We start from the raw sequence: 21,202 nt of genomic DNA, 5'->3' as shown, positions 1-21,202 counted from the left end.
ATGTAACCAATCCTTACCAACAGAAACAAGTGAAAGGTATGGGTCACTGCCAGTTGGTGGTGGCAAAGAAAAAGCTTCACTTTCTCTTCTGTCCATGTGGCTGGAAGCGAAGGACTCCAAGACGGCAAAGTTGCCAGAGGGGTCCAGCCAAGATTGCCGTTGTCTCTGGGAGACAGCTGTGTGAGAGCCCTACCCTACCCGTGCCACCCACATCTTCCTGCAATGAGGGGGACGCAATAAGCTTTTGTCGTGCTGAACACTGAGATGAGAGGTGGAGGAGGGTGACCAGCAGCTAGTGCCAACAGTCCCGGCTAATACAGAAATCGAGTAACTTTCCTGGTAACCCACACACCCCTCAGTCCCTCAGGCTTGATCTTTCAGAGACAACTTCGAGCCTCCCTGTCTGCCCCTTCATGGAAGTCTCATTCCACAGTGTCTCCTTCCCACCTCTCCTCTCTTCCCTTCCCCTCTCCCCTGCTGCTACCACCTGGATGGCTCAAATGGCCTTCTAGAGGGTGGCTTGCTTCTCTTGGAAGCACCCTTCCACGCTGCCGGAACCATTTCTTTATGGGGCCCTTGGACCCTCTTCAGTCCTCCAACAACACACCTAGCGTTGCCCTGAGAATTGCCTGGATCCCAACAGTCATCTCTGGGCCGCTTTTCTTAAAGCTGTTGGTGAATAGCAATATTCTCTTTGCAAATGCATGCAGAAATCTCCATTATGTCCTTTATTGTTTTAAAGGGACAATAATTTAAGAGCACTATTTACAAGTTTTTGATAACAACAACAATAATAGCAATGACAGAGATGATAACCCCGCCTTTTTTTTTTCCATTGTAGAAACTTCCAGCCATTCACCCTATCAATCCCTTAAAATAGTCCTTCCTATCTCCACTCTTCCCTTTTGGGACATGACCTGGGTTTCTGTGTCTAATCTCTAAGATCCTAGGGTGGTACCCACATAGAGATTTTTTTTTTTTTTCAATTGCTTCAGGCCATAGGGGAATTTTGTGCTGAGAAGACAATGCAATTTGTGCTTTTTCCCACCCTTCTGGAGGAAGAAACATTTCAGGGGGCACCACACCTAAACATCCTGGGCATTTCCAGCAAATCTCAGCAGATGATGAGATGTGGTGGGAAAAATATGGCAGTTGAAACCTATAATGCAGATTTTTTCCCCCAATCATTGTAGGTGTTCAATTAAGGTAGATTAACCTAGTCTTTTATTGGTTCCTCTTCACTTGCTCTTGAGTTGATCAAAGGGTAAAAAATCTTTAGTGAAATGATTGTATATGATTATTGGATGGTGACTTAGTGATGCTGGAGAGAGTGAATTATTGACTGATTGAGTGAATGGATATTATAATCCACTAGCCTCACGGTCATGTGAGGGCCGTGGAAAGCAGGCTTGCCAGAGTCAAGAGACCTGGGCCTCGGCCTTAGCCCTGTTATGAGCTCAACCGTGTGATCATGAGCAAGTCACTAATGCAGACTGATAGTTGGTTTTATCACTTGTAAAATAAGGAAGTCGGACTAGACCAGTGCTTCTCACACTTCTGTGTGGACACAGATCACCCGGGGATCTTGTTTTAAATGCAGGTCCTGACTCAGGAGATCTGGGGTGAGGTCCAAGTTTCTTCATTTCTAACAAGCTCTTGGTGATGCTAGTTCTTCTGGTCTGGGAGCCACACTTTGAGAAGCAGAGGTTTCAACAGGAAAGGTCCCTTTCCTAATGTTCAATGGCTCTGTTTTTGACACATTAGAATAATCAGTTTATTTGCTATTCAGCAGCTGAACTCCTTATAAAAGATACATTTGTTTGACCCATTGGTTTCTTCCCATATAATTCAGAATGAAATCCAAATTTCGCCATATGGGCCTATACAGCCCAATACGATCTGATTCCCCCCCTCCGTTACTTTCCTAACCCCATTTCCTACCACGTCTTCCCCTTGTTTATAGATATATTCCTGCCAAGGTGGCCTCTTTGCTGTTCCAGGCATGCTCTAGACTCAGAGCCTTTGCATATGCTGTTCCCTCCACCTGAAATACCTGTTCCTTAGATATCTGTGTAATTTGGTCTTTGCTCAAATGTCTTACCAGAAAGAACTTCCCTGATCACCCTATAAAAATTGTTCCCCATGGGGTGCCTGGGTGGCTCAGTTGGTTAAGCATCTGACTTCGGCTCAGGTTATGATCTCATGGTTCATGAGATCAAGCCCCAGATCGGGCTCACTGCTGTCAGTGAGGAGCCTGCTTTGGATCCTCTGCCCCCCCACCCCCCGTCCCTCCCCTGCTTGCACACTCTCTCTCTCTCAAAAATAAGTTAACATTAAAAAAAAATTGTTCTCCACTACCACCCTATCACTCTTTAATTCCTCATTTAATTTTCATTCATAGCAAATATTGCCATCTGGCATCTTGCACATAAGTTTTGCAGTTAGTAATTGTTTTATTTATTGGTGTGTTTGCTTTAATAGTTGTGTGTTTATTAGACTCTATGTCTATTGTTTCTCTCCCCCACCAGAATGTAAGCTCCACAAGAGCAGGAATTTTATCTATTTTGTTCACTGCTTTCCCCTCAAGACCTGAACAGCACCCAACCATCGCTTGTTAAGCGAGTGAGTAAAGGAATAAATGAATAGAGAAAGTGAGATATGGATAGGCTATTAAAATTTTTTTAAGTTTATTTATTATGAGAGAGAGAAGAAGAGAGAGAGAGCATGAGTAGGGTAGGGGCAGAGAGGGAGGGAGAATTCCAAGCAGGCTCCACACTGACACAGTGCAGAGCCCAATGTGGAGCTCAAACTCACAAACTGTGAGATCATGACATGAGCCCAAATCAAGAGTCGAATGTTTAACCGACTGAACCACCCAGGCACCCCTGGATAGACCATTTAAAAAAAAAGGGGGAGGGTCCTGGGGTCCTCAGCACTGACAGCACTGACTGAGCCTGCTTGGGATTCTCTCCTCCCTCTCTCTCTGCCCCTCTCCCACTCATGTCTCTGTCAAAACAAATAAATAAACTTAAACACACACACACACACACACACACGGTCCTCTGCTGTCATTTGACCCATCTGTACCCTCTTTGTTTCCAAGAAAACCTGTGAGTCTCCTAACTCCTAGAGACTGCCAGAAAAAAGAAGTCTGCAGGGAGAATGGCGTGGGGTTCACCCTAGCCACAGAGCAGTTCTGTACTTACGACTCACTTGACTTCCCTTTGCTACCACCGTCACCTGAGAGGTGTATATCTCCCTGGTTGGAGAGTGACCGCATCAGGTCACCATTCAGATCACTGAACTAACTCCCCTCACTCCATTCTAGGGCCATCATTAGCCTCTTGATTATGACTTGGCTTTGCAAGCAACCTCCCACAGTGAGAAAGAACAGGCTGGTCAGGCTGACCCAAATGCCCGCTTCACCAGGCGTTTATACATCTCATTATAAATTAATCATTTGGCATTCTGCTTTATCCCCTCCAGTCTCCTCTGAGTGAGTCAGCTTTCTGAGTCCCATTAACTTTGGGGCCCTGAGGAGATCAAGTTTCTGAACCTTCAAGGCCAGACCCTGGACAGCGGCTACGTCTACAATATGTGACTACCCTCTGAAGGCAGTCAGCAGTTGGCCTGCTGGTCTTTCCTGGGCTCTCCCAGCATTACTGCAAGCTTTGGTTAGCATTTTCCCACAGACCCAGCAATTCCACCTAGAGAAGTTTGTACTAAGGAGAGAATTGGCTAAGTATGTAAAGACATATGCAGAAAGGTGCTCATGATTGAAGTCGTCTGCCCTCTTCCTCAGCTAAACGTGGTGGTGGTAATTTTGTATCGCATGCAGACACAGATACAGACGCTCTGTATCCCCAGAGTGTGGGTGGGTGCTAGAGCCCCCCAGGCCCTGCCTCATATAGCACCTGGGAGTGGGGGGTGGGGTGGCAAATTAGCTGATGGTGGTGCCTCTTACTATAGTTGTGAGGGGAAACAGAGTAGCAATGGTTTAAGTAATCGGTACCCAAAAACCCAGAAGTGAATGAAGCTTTGGTCGCATTTAGTGACCAAGGAATTAGGGAGCCACATTTATTGCTGGGGCCAGGAGTGGAGTCCTGATCCCAGAGCAATGGCTGGCCTGGGTGGGCTGAGTCCTGGACCAGGAGGTGGCCCAGTCGTCTGTTCTGGCGATTGCTCTGGGCATTGGGGGGCAGGTTTGCAAGTTGACCTAGAAGTCAGCCAAAGTCAGATGGGCTCCAGTCTCCGGCCTCTCCTTGAGGCTTCCATCTGGAGCATGCAGCTTCTCCAGCCAACCAAAGGCCCCTTATACTCCCTTTCTCAGGGAGCCTCCCCCGACCCCCTCATTCTCCAGGGAGCCTTAGCCCCACAATCACTCCCCTCACCACTTGAGAGGAAGCAAGCTACTTTTAGTCTCCAGAGATGATTCATCCTCCCAAGGGTGACCAAGATGACCTCTCTCCCTGAAGCAGGAAATAACCCCCAAGTTAGCAAAAGCCTGGGAACAACTGATCCATCAGTCGGGGTCTGGCTCACTATGTTAAGGTTTATTCATACAGCATATTAAGGTTTATCATAAAGCCATTAAAGTGAAAATACAGATCTATACTAAAAGTGAAAAAAAGAATGTGACAAAACTGCCCATTCTTTTACTCTGGTCCCGATTTTACAAAACTATGGATGTGCAAGTATAAGCACACGTGCATGGAGAAATAACTGAATGATACTCATCAAAATGCTAACAATGGTTATCTTTGGGTGGTGAGATTTCTGGTAAGTCTTTTTTATTCTTCTCTGTATTGCTTGACATTTTACAATGAGCATGTTTATTTTATAATTAGGAAAAAAGGACTTTCAGTTTGAAAGAAAAAGCTTCCATTCAATTTGGCATACTATAATGTTCAAAATGCCGGAGCAGTGGCCGGTATGAGGTACCCTGGAAACACAGAGTTGAGAGTGGCATTCACCCTGCCCGGTGTGTGCAGGACCAACGTGCCCCGGTCAGATGACCTCTATGGTAGGTCTTCCTATTTCAAGAATCTATGGCTTGAAGACGCCAAACAGTATCTCTAGATCAAAACTATTTATAAGAATCATTTCCTTCATAATGAGTTGGAACTTCCACTAACTGCTTGTGTTTAGATGACATCATCTCTGAGATTTATGTGAAATGACTCCTTTTCCTTGATGTTATCAGGGCGCTTCAGCAGTTGAGTTCCTTATATTTCTTTGTGTTTAAATGATATCTGAAGAAGCTGTCATTTGTCAAGGTTTAATTGTCTCCGTTATTTTTTTTCTTGGTAAGTTTCCAGATCATCGCTGGGTAGATTTGATCCTGAGGCCAGCAAAGACATTGAGAGAACGGATCTGCCTCCAAGTTCCAGGTTCTAGTCCAGATCTTCCACTTTTTGGCTATATGACCTTGAGTTAGTCACCTCTCTCTGAGCCTTACCTTTTTTCACTTACATAAAAGGGGAGAAGGAAGGAGGTTAGACGAGATGATTTTAAAGATCCTGTCCATCTCTGCCTCTCTATGATGAGTTTTAACCCTGAGATTATAATAGAATATCTCATGGTTTTGGTCCCAAATATTCTTTTTTTGGAGGGGGGGCAGCAGGCAAAAGTTTATTAGAATATAAGATCAGAAAGGAAGAATAGTATGAAAGTTCTCTTTACAGAGAGGGGGCATTTGAAAGTGAATGCCCCCGGTCCCAAATATTCTTAAAGTTATCTCAGTATAGGGGCACCTGAGTGGCTCAGTCAGTTAAGTGTCCGACTTTGGCTCAGGTCATGATCTCACAGTTCATGAGTTCAAGCCCCACGTTGGGCTCTGTGCTGACAGCTCAAAACCTGGAGCCTGCTTTGGATTCTGTGTCTCTCTCTGCCCCTTCCCCGCTCACACTCTGTCTCTGTCTCTCAAAAATAAACGTTAAAAAACTGTTTTAAGTTATCTCAGTATAACTGGAAAATGTTATTGTTGAATAATACCTCAGAGTCTACCGCCTGAACTAGGCGGTACCTCCTGCACTACCCCCACTAGGTAGTCACCCAGTACCTACTAACACCTCAGAGACAAGAAGCCTCCCAAAGCAGCCCATTTCCCTTTAGCCAAAAAGAGCATTTAAAAGACGTTTCTTCACAGAAGTGAAATCTGTCACCCTGTAACTTCCACCCAGAGTTCCACACTCTGAGTCACTTTGCAAAGGGCATGGAAAAGGCACTACTCTCTTGTTCCCTTCAGTGTCCCCTGGGCAGCCTCAATGAAAGCGCTTCCAATTCCTGACACGGATTTTTTTTGTTGTTTTTTTTTTGAAGACACTGCTCTTGGGGGAGGGAGTCTCCCCCTTCCTCTTTGAGACCTCAGAACCTGGAAAAGGGTGAGCACTTCTTTACTCAAAGCTGCAGTGATAAATGCGAACTACATAGAATAAGGAGTGTGGAAAGTCAAATACTGAATCCCTTTGCTTTGTTCTTTTGCCCTGAGTGTAAGTCTGAAGCCTCACTGCCCTGACCTATACCTTGTGGTTGTCCCGTCCTTTTCTAATATTAGCCTTTCTCCCCCTTCTCCTAGTCTCTCTTTCCTTTTCATAGCCCCTGTCCTCGGAGTCCCTGCATCACCCCACCCCATTTTTCTGAGTTACCAACACTCTCACCAGAAATCTCCAGGTCTAAGTCCCTTCTAGTGCTTGTAAATTACTCAGCCTCTGGCATCTCACTCTCCTCTCTCCACTTTCTGCCACTGGGTACAGAGGAGAGGTGGTTCTGAGACCCAACAATGAAAATAAAGGACATCTAGAATAAAGGGGACTTCCACTTCAGAATGCAGCTTACTTTCCCCCAAAAATGTTAGACTAAAAAATGGATTACAGGGGCGCCTGGGTGGCTCAGTCGGTTAAGCGTCCGACTTCGGCTCAGGTCATGATCTCACGGTCCGTGAGTTCGAGCCCCGCGTCGGGCTCTGTGCTGACCGCTCAGAGCCTGGAGCCTGTTTCAGATTCTGTGTCTCCCTCTCTCTGACCCTCCCCCGTTCATGCTCTGTCTCTCTCTGTCTCAAAAATAAATGAACGTTAAAAATGGATTACAAACTTGCAACTAGTGGATGAATACAACACGGAGAGCTAATAATGCACAGGATAGTGATTATGGTCAATACTGTATTATAGACTTCAAAGTTGCTAAGAGACTAGATCTTCAGGGTTTTCACCACAAAAAAGAAATAATAATTATGTTATGTGCATGCCTGATGGAGATGTTAGCTAAAACTACCATGGTAATCATATTGCAATATATAAATGTATCAAATCAATACCTTATATACCTAAAACTTACATAATGTTCATGTCCATTATATCTCAGTTTAAAAAGAACAAGATAAAGGGGTGCCTGGGTGACTCGGTTCATTGAATGTCTGGTTCTTGTTTTTTAGCTCAGGTCATGATCTTGCAGTTTGTGGGTTTGAGCCCCTCATCGGGTTCTGTGCTGAGAGTGAGGAGCCTGCTTGGGATTCTCTCTCTCTCCCTCTCTCTCTCTCTGGCCCTCCCCTAGTTGTGTTCTCTCTTTCTCTCAAAATAAACTTAAAAAAAAAAAAGATTAAAAAGGATTAATTAATCCTTCAATGAGTCTATGTTAGTACTTCATGTTCCTTTTGTCAACATAATTTTAATCTTTCATTTTGTAGAGGAACAAAGGTCCCTCTGCTTTCCCAATCCTAGAGTTTCAATACAAGGTACTCTTCCATTTACTTCAGAAAATCATGCCTTCATGCTCCCTAACTCTTGGGTTTCTCTGCTGGATGAGAAGGTGGGAAATAGGAGGGACTTCAGAGACAGGCATTTCTATCAGTCAAGATTCAACTAGAGAAGAACAAGTAGGAGATATATATGAATATATTAAGACATTTATTGCAAAGAATTGGTTTATGTATTTCTGGGGGCTGACTAGATAAGCCTGAAATTATGGGGCAGACCTTCGAGAAAGGTGAGCTGGAACTCTCAAGTGACTTTCTTCTCCAGGCAAGCCTCAGCTACCCTCTTAAGACCTTTGAACTCTTTGAACCAACTGATTATCTAGGATAATGTCTCTTACATAAGTCAATTAAGAACTTTAATCTTATCTACAAATTACCTCCACACCACATTTAGATTAACATTTGGCTGAATAACCGGGGACTGTGATCTAGCCAAGTGGACATGTAAAAGAGACCCAATACATCCCTCAAAGACCTATCTTGGAACTTTGGAAGTGACTTGTTCTATATATGTGCTTATTTCCTTTTTCTATAAGGAAAGGAAGAATTGATAGAAAATGTGCCTGCATGTATCAAGTTTCTTTAAAAATGTTTACCTCCTTTGCTTAGGCCACTCATAAGCCCCTCCTTTGCATGTTAATAAAGAGGCGTATGGAACCCAAAGTGGCTGGGTGTCAGTCTCAAATTCTAGTTCAATGGAATCATTGTGTTTCCCAGTGTAAGCATTCCTCTTTTTGGAACTAAGATTTCTAGACCAGTGGAGCCTAAGAGCACGAGGAAAGAAAGCAGGAATTTTTCTAGTGGATCATTAAGAATAATAGTGAGTGGAGGGACTCCCATTTCCACCCCTTGATTCCTGAACCATGAATCCTGTCTATGGGAGAAATAGCATTAGATATTGAACACTGGTTTAAAGAATATACAGCATTCTAAAGGACATTACCCCAGCCCCACAAGATATTGTCACCTAGCTGGTACTGTAACTGTGTCTTCAAAAGGCCATCCCACCATTCTATCAAGTCAGCTGATTCAGGATGATGGGGGAACATGGTAAGACTAGTGAATTCCACAAGCATAGGCCCATTGCTACATTTCACTGGCAATAAAGTTAAGTCCCTTGATCAGAAGCAGTGCTGTATGGAATAATATGATGACAGATAAGGTATTCTGTAAGCGCACCTATGGTAGTTTTGGCAGAATCATTGTGTGCCGACAAGGCAAATCTATACCCAGACTAAGTGGCTATTCCAATAAGAACAAAGTGCCATGATGGAACAAAGTTTCCATGATGGAAATGGTCCAATGTAATCAATTTGCCACCAGGTAGCTAGCTGATCACCCCAGATGATCTCAGTGTTGGTCTCTGCTGCTGGCACATTGGGCACTCAGCAGTGGCTATAGCCAGGTCAGCACTGATGAGTGGAAGTCCATGTTGCTGAGCCCATAGCATGACCTCCATCTCTGCCACCATTCTCACTTTGTTCATGAACCCAGTAGGCAATGATAGGACTGAGGAAATAAGGTGACGGGTATCCATAAAATAGGGTGTCTTATCCACTTGATTAAATTTTCCCTCTGCTAAGGCTACCCTTTGGTGAACATTCACATGGAATACAAATACATTCACATCTTTTGCCCATTCAGAGAGGTCTGTACACTTACCTCCTTCCCAGACCTCCTTGTCACTAACTTTCCAATAATGTTCCTTTCAAGTCCCTGACCATCCAGCCAAACCACTGACCACAGCCCATGAATTAGCATAGAATCTTGCCTATGTATGAGCATAAGAGTTCTGAGTTGAGTGAAAAGTAGTATATCTTGGATCACCAAAAACAGAGTTATGATGGCTCTTCAATCAATTCCTAGACTTGAGCCAGTTTGCAGACCTAGAACCTCTTGAATGAAGTAGAGACCAGGTTCCCTTGAGGAAGAACTCTACTAACATTGTTAATCTTTCTTTCAGTCTTCCCCAAAGGGACCGTGATCTACCAGCTAAACACCATAGGTCTCTATGAATCATAATATTGTGATTATTGCTTGGGCATAATCGTCCATGATGGTAACCACACACAGCTTGTCTTTGGTGATTAAGTGATTATCACTTGGTACCTGCCGCTCCGAGATCCCATTATCCCCTTGCATGAGGGATATAAGTTTGGTGGTTGCAGTTCCTATTATAAAGTTTGACCTACAGACAAGAGTGACCACAAGGAAGCTGAGCCCCCCTTCACAAACTTATTTTCACAGTCAGAGCAAAAGGTTTGTACTCCTGGCCCTGCTGATGTCGGTGAGCAGGTCTTACGTGATAAATTGACTTTAACATACCAGTCTCCCTAAGCTTTTGGCTACCTTCCTCTACAATATGCCAAAGCTGTTCTGGCATTTAACTTCATTCTGTGTAGGCCACCTTTAGATCCATGGTTTAGCCAACGAACCAAACTGTAGAGACCTTTTAACCCCTCAATCTAAAACACTGAATTCAGGGAGCGCCTGGGAGGTTCAGTCAGTTAAGTGTCCGACTTCAGCTCGGGTCATGATCTCGCGGTTTGTGGGCTCAAGCCCTGCGTCGGACTCTTATCAATCTGCTTATTGAGCATTTGCTACATGCAAACGCTGTGCTAAATGCTCTACACACACTATCTCATTTGCTGCTCATGGTAACTCCATGAGGTAGATATTTTTATTCCCATTGTACGTATGAAGGAACTGGAATTCAGATGGTCACAAAACTAGTAAATGACAGGAACAGGATTCAGACCCTGGTCCAGCTCCCCCCTGTCCTTGTCCTTATGTAATCCAGCATGAACGGAATTAATCGTGGAGCGAGACAATGGGAGAAAACATAGGATGAAGACAAATCATGAAACATTTTGTTTATGGATTCTTCAGTGCCATTATTTAACATAGAGGCTGGGGTGGGGGTGGGGGGAAGGAGGAAGAATGGGATTAGAATTATGTCACTTCCCATGGCCATCGGGAGGTAGTTGAGAGTTGGGTTAGGAGGCTATGGCCCTGATCCAGACTTGGAGTAAGAAACCCACTGCAAACCCTCAAGCTTTGCTACTCAAGCATGTGGTTTGTGGACCAGCCGACTCTGAGTCACCTAGAGCTTGTCAGAAATGCACACTCTGAGCCCTGCCCAGACCTACTGAATCATAGTCTACGTTTTAACCTGATACCCGGCCAATTCTAATGCACATTGAAATCTGTCCAGCGTTGCCATAAAGGACAGGAGCTCTGCCTGGGTGTCGCACTCCTCCTAGAGGTACACATCTTTTGGGGACGGTGGATCCCTTTGAGAATCAGAGGAAAGTCAAGGACCCTCACCCTGGAAAAAAGTGCTGATGCATACCAACAGTAGCTTACAACTTTAGGGGCATCACGGAGCCCTGAAGAGCATGAAGACCACTGCTTGTCTGTAGGGATCCTCAAATACTTTTTTTTTAATATTTATTTATTTTTTGGAGGGAGGGAGAGAGAGAGAGAGAGAGAGAGAGAGAGAGAGAGAGAAGGAGACAGGCAGACAGAGCGCAAGCGGGAGGGGAAAGAGAGAGAGACACAGAATCCAAAGCAGGCTCCAGGCTCCCGGAGCTGTCAACAAAGCCCAACGCAGGGCTCGAACTCACGAACCACCAGATCACGACCTGAACCAAAGTTGGACACTTAACCAACTGAGCCACCCAGGCGCCCCAGGATCCCCAAATCTTAATTCATTACTGATTTAGTTGGGGAGCAGTGGTGAGGAGTTTACAGTTAAAACCCATTTCAAATCTGAAGTCACGGATTGTCATTTTAGAGACCTCTTCAGAGCTGGGACCAGGCTTCCCACACTGCAGCCAGGGCCAGGACTCTGCTCCCCTCCTCCCCACCCTCCTGGCATTGTTCTCCAAATCCCCTGGTGGTCTGAGCAGATACCCTGGAGCAACGAAACAAGGCCCACCCTGGCTTCCTGGAGCTGGATGGGGCTGGCCTGCCTCCTTTCCTTTAGTCCCAGAAAAGCCAAAATTAGCCTCACTTTTGTTGCTTTTCTCAGGAGCCTCTACATTGTATCTCAGGAAAGGATTATTGTGCTCTGGGGACCCTATCTTATCATGGGGTGTGGGGGAGGTGATGAGTGAAAGGAAAACAGTCTTTGACAAATTGGTTCAATTTGGACAATCACATGGCTTTCCAGTAATTGCCCACCACTGCCTCAGTAAGGCTATTGTTTCAGCTCCCAAATATTTAGCTAAGTAGGAGGTGGGGAAGGTTGGGGAGCGGTCAGAGGTTTGAGAGCATGAGAATGTGGGGAAAGGACTTTGGTGAGGCTCTGGCATTATGTTGGGAATGGTGACACCCAGGAGGCTCTGGTCCCCGCACGTTGAGTTCCTTATCACTAACTGAGTTCTTTGGAGCTCAGGAAAGGTCACTTAGGGTCACTGCCTGAATGCAGAGGAGTGGGAGAGACCCCTTCTGAGGTAAGGGCTCTGGAGGCAGTAGCATTTGAGCCTAGTTTGGTTCAGCAACTACCTCCTTCTTGGCTGGATAGCCTGCCTTGCTGACTCCTCTGGAGCCAGATGAAAATACTCTTTCACCTCTCACAGCGAACACTGCTCAGAAAAACAAAACCATGCACAGTAAGCCAAGGAGCAAATGGGACTTGAGCTGTCAGAGCTAAAGGTTTCACACAGAGAATTCAAGGCATGACCAGGCATTTGTCCTTGTACGACTTTTCAAAAAATTCCTGGGTCTCCAGGGAGAGAGTTCCCGCTGACCTCACTCAGGCTTGCTCAGCCTGACATCACAGGACATTCAGGAGATGAGGCCACAGCAGCACATGAGAATGTGTGTTATCGATGGGGAGCACTTTTCCCCTGTGCTCCTGTGGTCATCTGTCTGATATGCCTGTGGGTGGAGGGGGGCAAAGGGAAGGGAGTGTCCAGTCACCGGCGACAGAAAAGAGCCATGAGGTCATCGGAGCCCAAGGCTTTCCTCACTGACCATTGGCAGCAATGGTTTCCTAGCTTGCATTCCCAGGGCTCACCTCCACTCTCGCGGAGGGTTTTGATATTGGGATTCCTGCTTTAGACATACATTTTTCTTCCATCTGAAATTATGCTCCAATAGCCAGACAGGGGATATATTAATTGGCAAGAGATTTAAGATTTAACGTTGAGGGGGCGTCTGGGTGGCTCAGTTGGTTGAGCGACTTACTTCAGCTCAGGTCATGATCTCATGGTTCTTGCGTTCGAGGCCCGCACTCTCTCTCTCTGCCCTTCCCCTCCTCACACTCTCTCTCTCTCAAAAATAAGTAAACGTTAAAAAAAGGTAAAAATACAAATAAATACTTTAAAAAAAAGATTTAATTTTGAGAACTGCATTGTGTTTCCAGCTTCTGATGCCAACTGTCTGATTCTACCTGGGATGCTGCCCTTGCCTCTAACAACTCCCTGCCGGGGCACGACTGTGTGGGCAGCCTTCTATCCACTTTGTCCACACCCTCCTCACAGGTCCCCTCCTTGTTGCATTCTCAGTAGGATTTGGGGTCCCCGCCCTCTTCCACTCCCAGACCCACTGTATCAGCAATACGTGAGAATCCATATGATAAACAGACCAACCTGATGATTCGGCTGTGCACAGAGTCTGGTAATCATCGAGTCAGCTGATCTCAAAGGACGGATTTAGCTCCAATATTTTAGGATCAAAATGTTCTGGGGGATGGCAGCCTCTGGGGAATAAGCGCACAGCCATTTGCACAGGTGGGTGTTAATAACCATTAGGTGTCAGTCTTCTTATTTCAGTGATTCTCTGCCTTGGCTGCTTATTAGAATCACACGTGCGGTTTGTAAAAATTGCACATGACGTGATTTCGAAGCAGACAGTAGATGTGTGGGGTTTTGCCCTCTTCTCTAGGAAACAAAAAAGTGCCTGAGGATCCCTGGCCGTGGTTCCACCACAAGGGCACGTGCTGGCACGTGGTAATTAATCTCTTGGGGAATCTTCCTAATGAGGGTCAGTCACTTGGCACCACAGAGGACAGACAGCCTTCTGAACAAAATGGGGTGTGGGGCCCCAGGACTCACCCTGGTAACTTCCTTCAAAGAGTAGCCTCACTGGGGAAAGGGATACGCTCAGATCCTTAGACTCCAAGACGGTGACAGAAAAGCTGCGGGCACAGGGTGGGTCTCTATGGGGAAGAGAGTGAAGATTCAGGTTTCGCCAGCTGGAGGGGCTGGAACCAGTCTGACTCAGCCTTGCTCAGCTAGCTGGTCTCCCGGGGAGGAGGCTGTGTAGGTGAACTGCTATTTTAGGAGACCAAGTCAGGGTACCCTTGGCCATGATTAGGAAAGGGGGAGGCTGCTGTCCCTTCTTCCAAGGGCCCCAGCTGGGCCTGAAAGGCTGTAGGGAGCAGGGGGCACGCACCAGCTGAGAACCGAGGGGATCGGTGTCCAACAGTGACACCATGAGGCAGCGAGAGATCACAGCAGAAGTAATGGTAACTGCTAACCTTTCTTAAGTGTTGTTTGCCCAGCATTGAATTCAGTGCCTTGCACTTATTCATTGATTTAATAACATTCAGTATCAGTTCTGGGAGGGAGTCACGACCACTTCTATTGCACGGAGAAGGAAACTGAGGCATGGAGGTTATACGGAGAACAGCTGCTAGGCTGTGAACCAGAGAGTCTGGCTCCAGAGCCCACCCCCCTAACAGGCTGGCCCAGCTGCCTCTACAGCCACAGCCATCATTTACTGAGTGCTCACTGTGTGCTCTTGTGTGCTCCGTGCTCGCTTAGTCTTCACTGCCATCTTATGAAGTAAGGACTGTTTTTATTCCCATTTCGCAGATGGGGAAAGTGGGGGCATGGGGAAGATAGATAAGTAGTGGACCGTTCATCATCCGTCCTCTCTTCTCTGGGAATGGAGGCTGGAAGAATGCCACCTAACCCCATCGCAGCACCTTCACTTTTTGGACTATCTAAGCCTTTCGGGTTCTCAGCGAACTGAAGCAAGAGTTGGAGATCTTTACGAGGGGATGCTGAGCTTCCTGAAGTAAACCATGGGCAGTCTTTAGTGAGAGACTGGAGAAACAAAGTGGGTGTGACAATATCTCTACCTTGGATTTGTGAGAGCAGGCCATACCAATAACCGGGGGGGGGGGGTACTGTTCCAGATACACTGAATCAGAATATATAAAGGGTGGAGCCAGGAAACCTGAATTAAAACAACGAAAACAAACCACAGGTGATTCTAGGGCACAGACAGCGTTAAGAATTACTCCCTTTATTTCACAGTGATGTTTTACAGCCCCCAGTGAGCAGGCAGCAGTGATTCCAGGAACTGTGGCTAGCTTTCACATCATCTCGCTTAGAAAGAAGCTGCCTGGGGTGCCTGCGTGGCTCAGTCAGTTAAGTGTCCAACTTCGGCTAAGGTCATGATCTCACAGTTTGTGAGTTCAAGCCCCGCATCACGTCAGGCTCTGTGCTGACAGCTCAGAGCCTGGACTCGGCTTCAGATTCTGTGTCTCCTTCTCTCTCTCTGCCCCTCCCCCACTCCAGCATGCTCACTCGCTCTCTCTCAAAAATAGATAAAAATAAAAAAAAAAAAAAGATTCTTCCTCTCCCTCTGCCTACCTCAAAAAAAAAAAAAAAAAAAAAAAAAGGAAGCTGCTTGTAGAAGCTGACCAGAGGGAAGGAGCTGGTTAAGGACTGGGGCCTCATCTTCTCTGTGTAGAAAGTCATTATCTGTTCTTCAAAGACAGGCTCAAACATCTTATTCCTAGTGTAAACTTCCCCTGTCTGGCCACCACTCCTCTAGCCTTGCCCCCGCCAAAGGACCGCCCCTCTGTAAGCCCACAGCACAGGCCTCCCTTAGACCATGGCCCTCCTCTTCCGTTCTCTGTCAGCACCAGGCAAGACACTGCTCACATTCTCAACTGCATGTGATTCATGCACTGCCCCAGCCAGCAGGGTATCTGGGACAGAGAACCTCTCAGAAAGTGCTAGCTGAGTGAACACAAGGGAAAGGAAGAAGGGGAGATTAAAGACAGGAGATAGGGAAGACAAAAAGAGCCAAAGGGAACACCCTGGAGGGAGGATGGCTAGTGAAATCTGATTTAGTGCTGATTCCTCAAGCACATGTGACCTTTGCTCTGACCCATGGGACAGCCACTCCAGGCACTCACCTGGTCACCCCAGAACTGGGTAAGGTACAGAGACAGGAGAAGATGTTTATGATTTATCATTCCTTATCTCTGTTGATGCTTATAACAATTTTTTGAGATAATAACCTCATTTTACAGCTGAGAAAATGAAGGCTCGGAAAGCTAATAAACATGTCCAAGGTCATGTGGCTAGTGAGCAGAGGACAGATTCATCCAAATTCTTGGCTAGACAAAAGGAGTTCAGATTCTTAAGTTTGGAAGAGCCGTGGCATATCATCTGATCCAACTCTCTGGGCAATGGTACATCTTTCCCAAAACCTATTCAAGGAGGGGTGATGGAGTTGGGTTGGAATAACTCTAGTGCCGGGGAGCTCCGTGCAACCACAGCAGCTGGGGCAGGCCCACGTGAATGTTCTCGCTTGCACTAAGTTACACTCTTCTCTGTAGCAGCTCAGTCCTCTCCTCCTGAAGGTCAAAGGCATTGCTCCCATTCCACTCTCCCGGTTCTGCTCTACCTCACATGAGACCCCAAGGTCCACAGCTCGGACTAAGGAGGAGGCCCTGCTTCCCCTCCAGTGCAGCACAATGACCCACACTCCCAGTGTTCGCTCAGCTACTCACTAGCTCGGGACAGCGTGGATGAGTCACCACCTGTCTATGGGGATCTATTTCCTGGGTAAGGTATCCCAAAGCAGTGACATCTTCTGCTACTCTTTCTTTGCCCAGGAGAAAGTGAGCATCTCAAAGTATCTCACTCCTGCCTCCTCAGAGGTTCAAAGGGGCTTTACTCACACAATTTCACAATACAAATGTACTCAAGGCCCAACTCACTTTGGACCCCTAAGCGGGGGGGCAAGGAGGAGAGAAGCTATAAAACAAACTACTTCATTCCTATAAGGTAATGATGATGACCAACATTTTACTGGCCTTTAGGAGTTGAAAAGGCCTTTCATGGTTTGTTTTCAGGTTTTGTGGCCCACCGATAAGGCAGGTAGGAGAGGAATGAACTTTCTTGTGAACAAGAATAGCAGGAATCAGTCTCACAGCTGGGGAGTGGTGAGACTGGGATTCACCACCAGGCCTTCTGGGTCCAAGATCAATGACTCCCCCCCGAGGCCCTCTGGAGACCATCCAGGTGCCCACAGCGCCAGGCACGCAGTCCTGTGGCTCACAGGCCTGAGTGGCAGCTGCTCTCGCTGGGTTTGATGCAGCACTTCTGAGCCTGGCGCTTTATTGTGAACTATCTTATCTCAATAGGAAAAGGCAATTCAGGGGAAGAATTTCCTTGTCACGGTGCTCTGGGCTCTCCATTGTCCAGCTTTCTTAGCCCTGGTTCATCCCCTGGGTCTGACCATTACTCATATCCCTGGAGGCGCCTTATCAGGGCTGTCTAAGATATAGGACCTATTTTTTATTCAGTACCAGACAAACTGGAATCTGTCCATCTTTTGTGTCCTGACATCATCCCACAATTAGCCCGCTCTGAATCCAGCCACACTGGAAAGCTGCTTGAAAAGCAGCCTGCAGTAATCTGGTTGGTTCCTTCGCAAAGCCCTAAGGTTTCAGGGTCCTCCACTGGCGAGTATGATGAAAAGCCGTCTCCTGGTGGAGCTGACTGTGAGGGTCTTTATTCCTGTACCTTCTCCCCAACTTTTTACTTGGGAAAACTTCAAACCTACAGAAAATTTGAAAGAATCATCTAACGAACATACCTACTGTTCACCGAGATTCACTAGCTGTTCATTTCATCTTTCACTTTATCTCTTTCTTTCCATATACATACACACCTGAAAAATATATATTCCTCACCTGCCTCAAGCCACTGAAAAGTTGCTGAGTCATAATGCTTCTCTCCTAAGTAGTGTGGCATGTGTATCCTAAGAATAGGGCATTCTCATTTGCAACTATGTGGATGGAACTGGAGGGTATTATGCTAAGTGAAATTAGTCAGAGAAAGACAAATATCATATGACTTCACTCATATGAGGACAAAACAGATGAACATAATGGAAGGGAAGCAAAAATAATATAAAAACAGGGAGGTGGGACAAAGCATAAGAGACTCATAAATATGGAGAACAAACTGAGGGTTACTCGAGGTGTTGTGGGAGGGGGGATGGGCTATATGGGTAAGGGGCATTAAGGAATCTACTCCTGAAATCATTGTTGCACTATATGCTAACTTGGATATTAATTAAAAAATAAATAATTAAAAAAAAGAATAGGGTGTTCTCCTATACAACCTAACACTATTATCACTCTCAAAAAAAAAAATGAAACAATGTTAGCTAATATGCTGTACGTATTGAAATTTCCTCAATTGCCCCAATAATGCCAATATAGTGTCCCATCCCTCCCTTCAGACTCCTTTATACCAGTACAGCTTTCTAGTTCTTTTGTTTGGTTGTTTTTTGTTTTGTTTTGTTTTGTTTTTGTCCTTCATGACATCTAAAAAAACCCAAGGTAGTTGTTTTGCAGAATGTCCCACAATTTGGATTTGTCTGATTGTTTCCTCAAAAGTATATATAGGTTCCAATCAAAATACTGGACAAGACTATTTCACAGGTGATGTTGTATCCTGTTCAGGATATTGCACCAGGAGGGAAATGATGCCAAATTGTCTCATTTTGGTGATGTGAATGTGATTACTCGGTCAAGGTAACATCCTCCAGATTTTACCATTGTAAAGAAACCCATTTCTGCTTGTAATTCATAATTTGTGGGGTGATATTTGAGACCCTGTGAATATTCCCAATAACCTTCCACCTGATGCTTTTAGCATTTATTGAGATACTTGCCTATCAATTATTATTATGGCGGATCACTTTGTCTTTACCTAATTAAAAAAAAATACATACTCACTACAGAAAAGGTGTAAAATACCAAAAAGTATAAAGGAAATATAATTTCTACATACACAGAGAGAACAAGATAAAAATGCATGCACAACACACAGTACAGTTACACATGAATTTCCCCTTTTCCTAATGTTTATGCAGATTTTGGGGGGGTAGCATATATTCATTTACAACTTTCTTTATTTTGTCTAATTATATAATAGATATATACTAATTGAAAAAGTCTATAAAGAACAAAAAAGCATTAAAAATTATAAAATTCATAAACATATCCCGGGCAAAGTTGTGCATACATTTTCTTTTCCATATGCCTCTTTTTTTATTTATACTAAGAACTCTGAAAAAGTTCTGTCCTTTTAACTTTCCTGCCCTGCCTTTAAATAGCAACTAGGCTGTCATATTTTCCCAGGGGCTCTCTCCTGCTTACTTTCCTCAGTTTGGGAGTACTTACTATCTGGTCTCCCATTACATTACCTTTATCTGGTCTTGGGGGACATACTTGGCAATGAGCTGGATGGGAACAACAGCATCTGCTTGAGCCACAGGGTTTCTCTTGAAACAAGGATGTTTATGCTGCAAACGTTAAAGGAAAGGGAATTTAGGGGGAGATATTTTTTAGTTGGGGGTGTATTTAACTGCTTCCACAGTGGAGAAGCCACTACTACAAGAATTCACATCATCCCTTTGCAATGGAAAGACTAAGAATGACTGATAAGGCTCTTCTGATCTTACTAGTGAATGATGTTCTTAAAATAATTGCTAAAAAGGGGGGACCTGTGTGGTTTAGTCGGTTAGGCACCTGACTCTTGGTTTTTCACTCAGGTCATGATCTCACGTCATGATCTCACGGTTTGTAAGTTTGAGCCCTATTGGGCTCCATGCTGATGGTGCAGAGCCTGCTTGGGATTCACTCTCTCCCTCTCTCTCTCAAAATAAATAAACCTAAATTTTTTTTTTAATTGCTAAAAAAACCAAAATAGCTCCTAACAGTGGCACACTGTCCTGTGTTCTACTACTTTTGTTACTTGAAATTGTCTTTTGTTAAGTTTTTATGTTAACCGTGTTAGAACTGGGAATTCTTGGGGCACCTGGGTGGCTCAGCTGGTTAAGCATCCAGCTCTTGGTTTTGTCTCAGGTCATGATCTCACTGTGAGACTGAGCCCTGTAGGATTCTCTCTCTCTCCTTTGTCCCTGCCCCTCTCCTTGCTTGCACATAGGCCGCTCTCTCTCTCTCAAAATAAATAAATAAGCATTTAAAAAAAAAAAAAAAAGGTAAAACTGGTAGGAAGGACGGGAGGGAGGAATTGAAAATGGAAGGAAGAAAGGTGGAGGGGATGAGCAGGGCACTGTTACTTTTCTTCATAAACTTTTTGTTACAACCTGCTTCTTTTTTAAAAAACTGTGTATCCGCACTACCTTTCTTTCAAAAAATATGTGTATTTAAAAACAAAGATGAGAGTGACTTACAGTACACCATAAAGGATGTCGAGTGGCCTCAACTACGCTAGGTACGGTAGAATAATCTTAGAGCCATCCCTTTAAAACGCAAGCCGGGCGACTCGCACACCAGCCGCCGCTCAGCCAGACTCTCCCGACCGCAGCCAGCCCGCGAGGCGGGAACCTGCGCGCCGCGCGGTGGGTGTAGTGTGCGCATGCGCCAGACCGCCCAGTTCCTCTCCTCCCGGAAGTGCCCGGCGGGTGGTTTGAGTGGACCGCTGGACGCCGAGGGGTTGGCGGCTTCCCCGGGAAAGAGGTCCGCCGATAGGAACCGGGGTTAAGTTCTGGCAGGGCCAGCAGCGGTCCCGCACCTCCCCTCGTAGTCCTACGTTGCTTGAAGAGGGGCCAGCGCACCTGAACCCCATAGGGACTAAGCCCTGCTGCAGTCACAGCTGCAGACACTGAGGACCCGGAAAGGAAGAGCAGGGAACCTCTGTCGTCAATGCTGGCAGCTGGTGGAAAATTTCCAACGGAATGGGGGTGGGGGTATGATGAGTTCTCCAAGCAATGGATTAATTTGAAGTGAATCTGAAGGCACTTCAAGTGAACGCGCTGTTGAAGTGTCCAGCCCCAGAGGAGCAGTCCTGGATGCCTGGTGCTTGTTTAGCTTTCAGAGTTTGGTAAGGAAAAAGCAGATCAGATGTTCTCTAAGTCATTTGATTTAGCACCGCTTCTTGAACTTCTTTCTTGTTTAAGGTCGTCCCTCTCACCTGATGGTGACCTTTGGGGTAATATCACACAGGATGTGTAAACTTGAAAAAGATCTTTGTCAACATTGCATTATAGCTTGGCTTGTTTCAAGGCAGAGCGGTCTCTGCTAAAGCATCACCCTGAACTTGGGGAAAGGGGAACAATGAACAGTGTAAAGTCGGAGAGAGTAGAGCAATGCCCTCATGGTTGAAAAATGCGGAGGATGATCAAGTAGGCACTGAAAAAGAAGTGGACAGAATCTTG

The 21,202-nt window shown here is 45.6% G+C and overlaps 1 long non-coding RNA gene across 2 annotated transcripts in view; it reads right to left on the bottom strand.

Annotated features, from left to right (window-relative positions):
* The window catches only part of LOC122230645, a 37,706-nt gene extending 17,386 nt beyond the window's left edge, over positions 1-20,320 (bottom strand). Inside the window, exons 1-3 of one of the 2 annotated variants that reach the window (XR_006207664.1) lie at positions 20,219-20,320; positions 19,226-19,324; positions 13,823-13,919 (exon numbers count right to left, since the gene is read on the bottom strand). This is a non-coding gene — a long non-coding RNA (uncharacterized LOC122230645). Of the gene's footprint in view, positions 1-13,822; positions 13,920-19,225; positions 19,325-20,218 lie in introns of those variants that run through there. The other variant, XR_006207665.1, reaches the window with a different exon arrangement.
* Positions 20,321-21,202: the final 882 nt, after the last annotated feature.

Source organism: Panthera tigris, chromosome C2 (assembly GCF_018350195.1).
Source record: "Panthera tigris isolate Pti1 chromosome C2, P.tigris_Pti1_mat1.1, whole genome shotgun sequence".
NCBI classification, from domain to species: domain Eukaryota; kingdom Metazoa; phylum Chordata; class Mammalia; order Carnivora; family Felidae; genus Panthera; species Panthera tigris.
The sequence above is the reverse complement of the archived record's forward strand: the minus strand, read 5'-3'. Positions and strand labels throughout refer to the sequence as shown.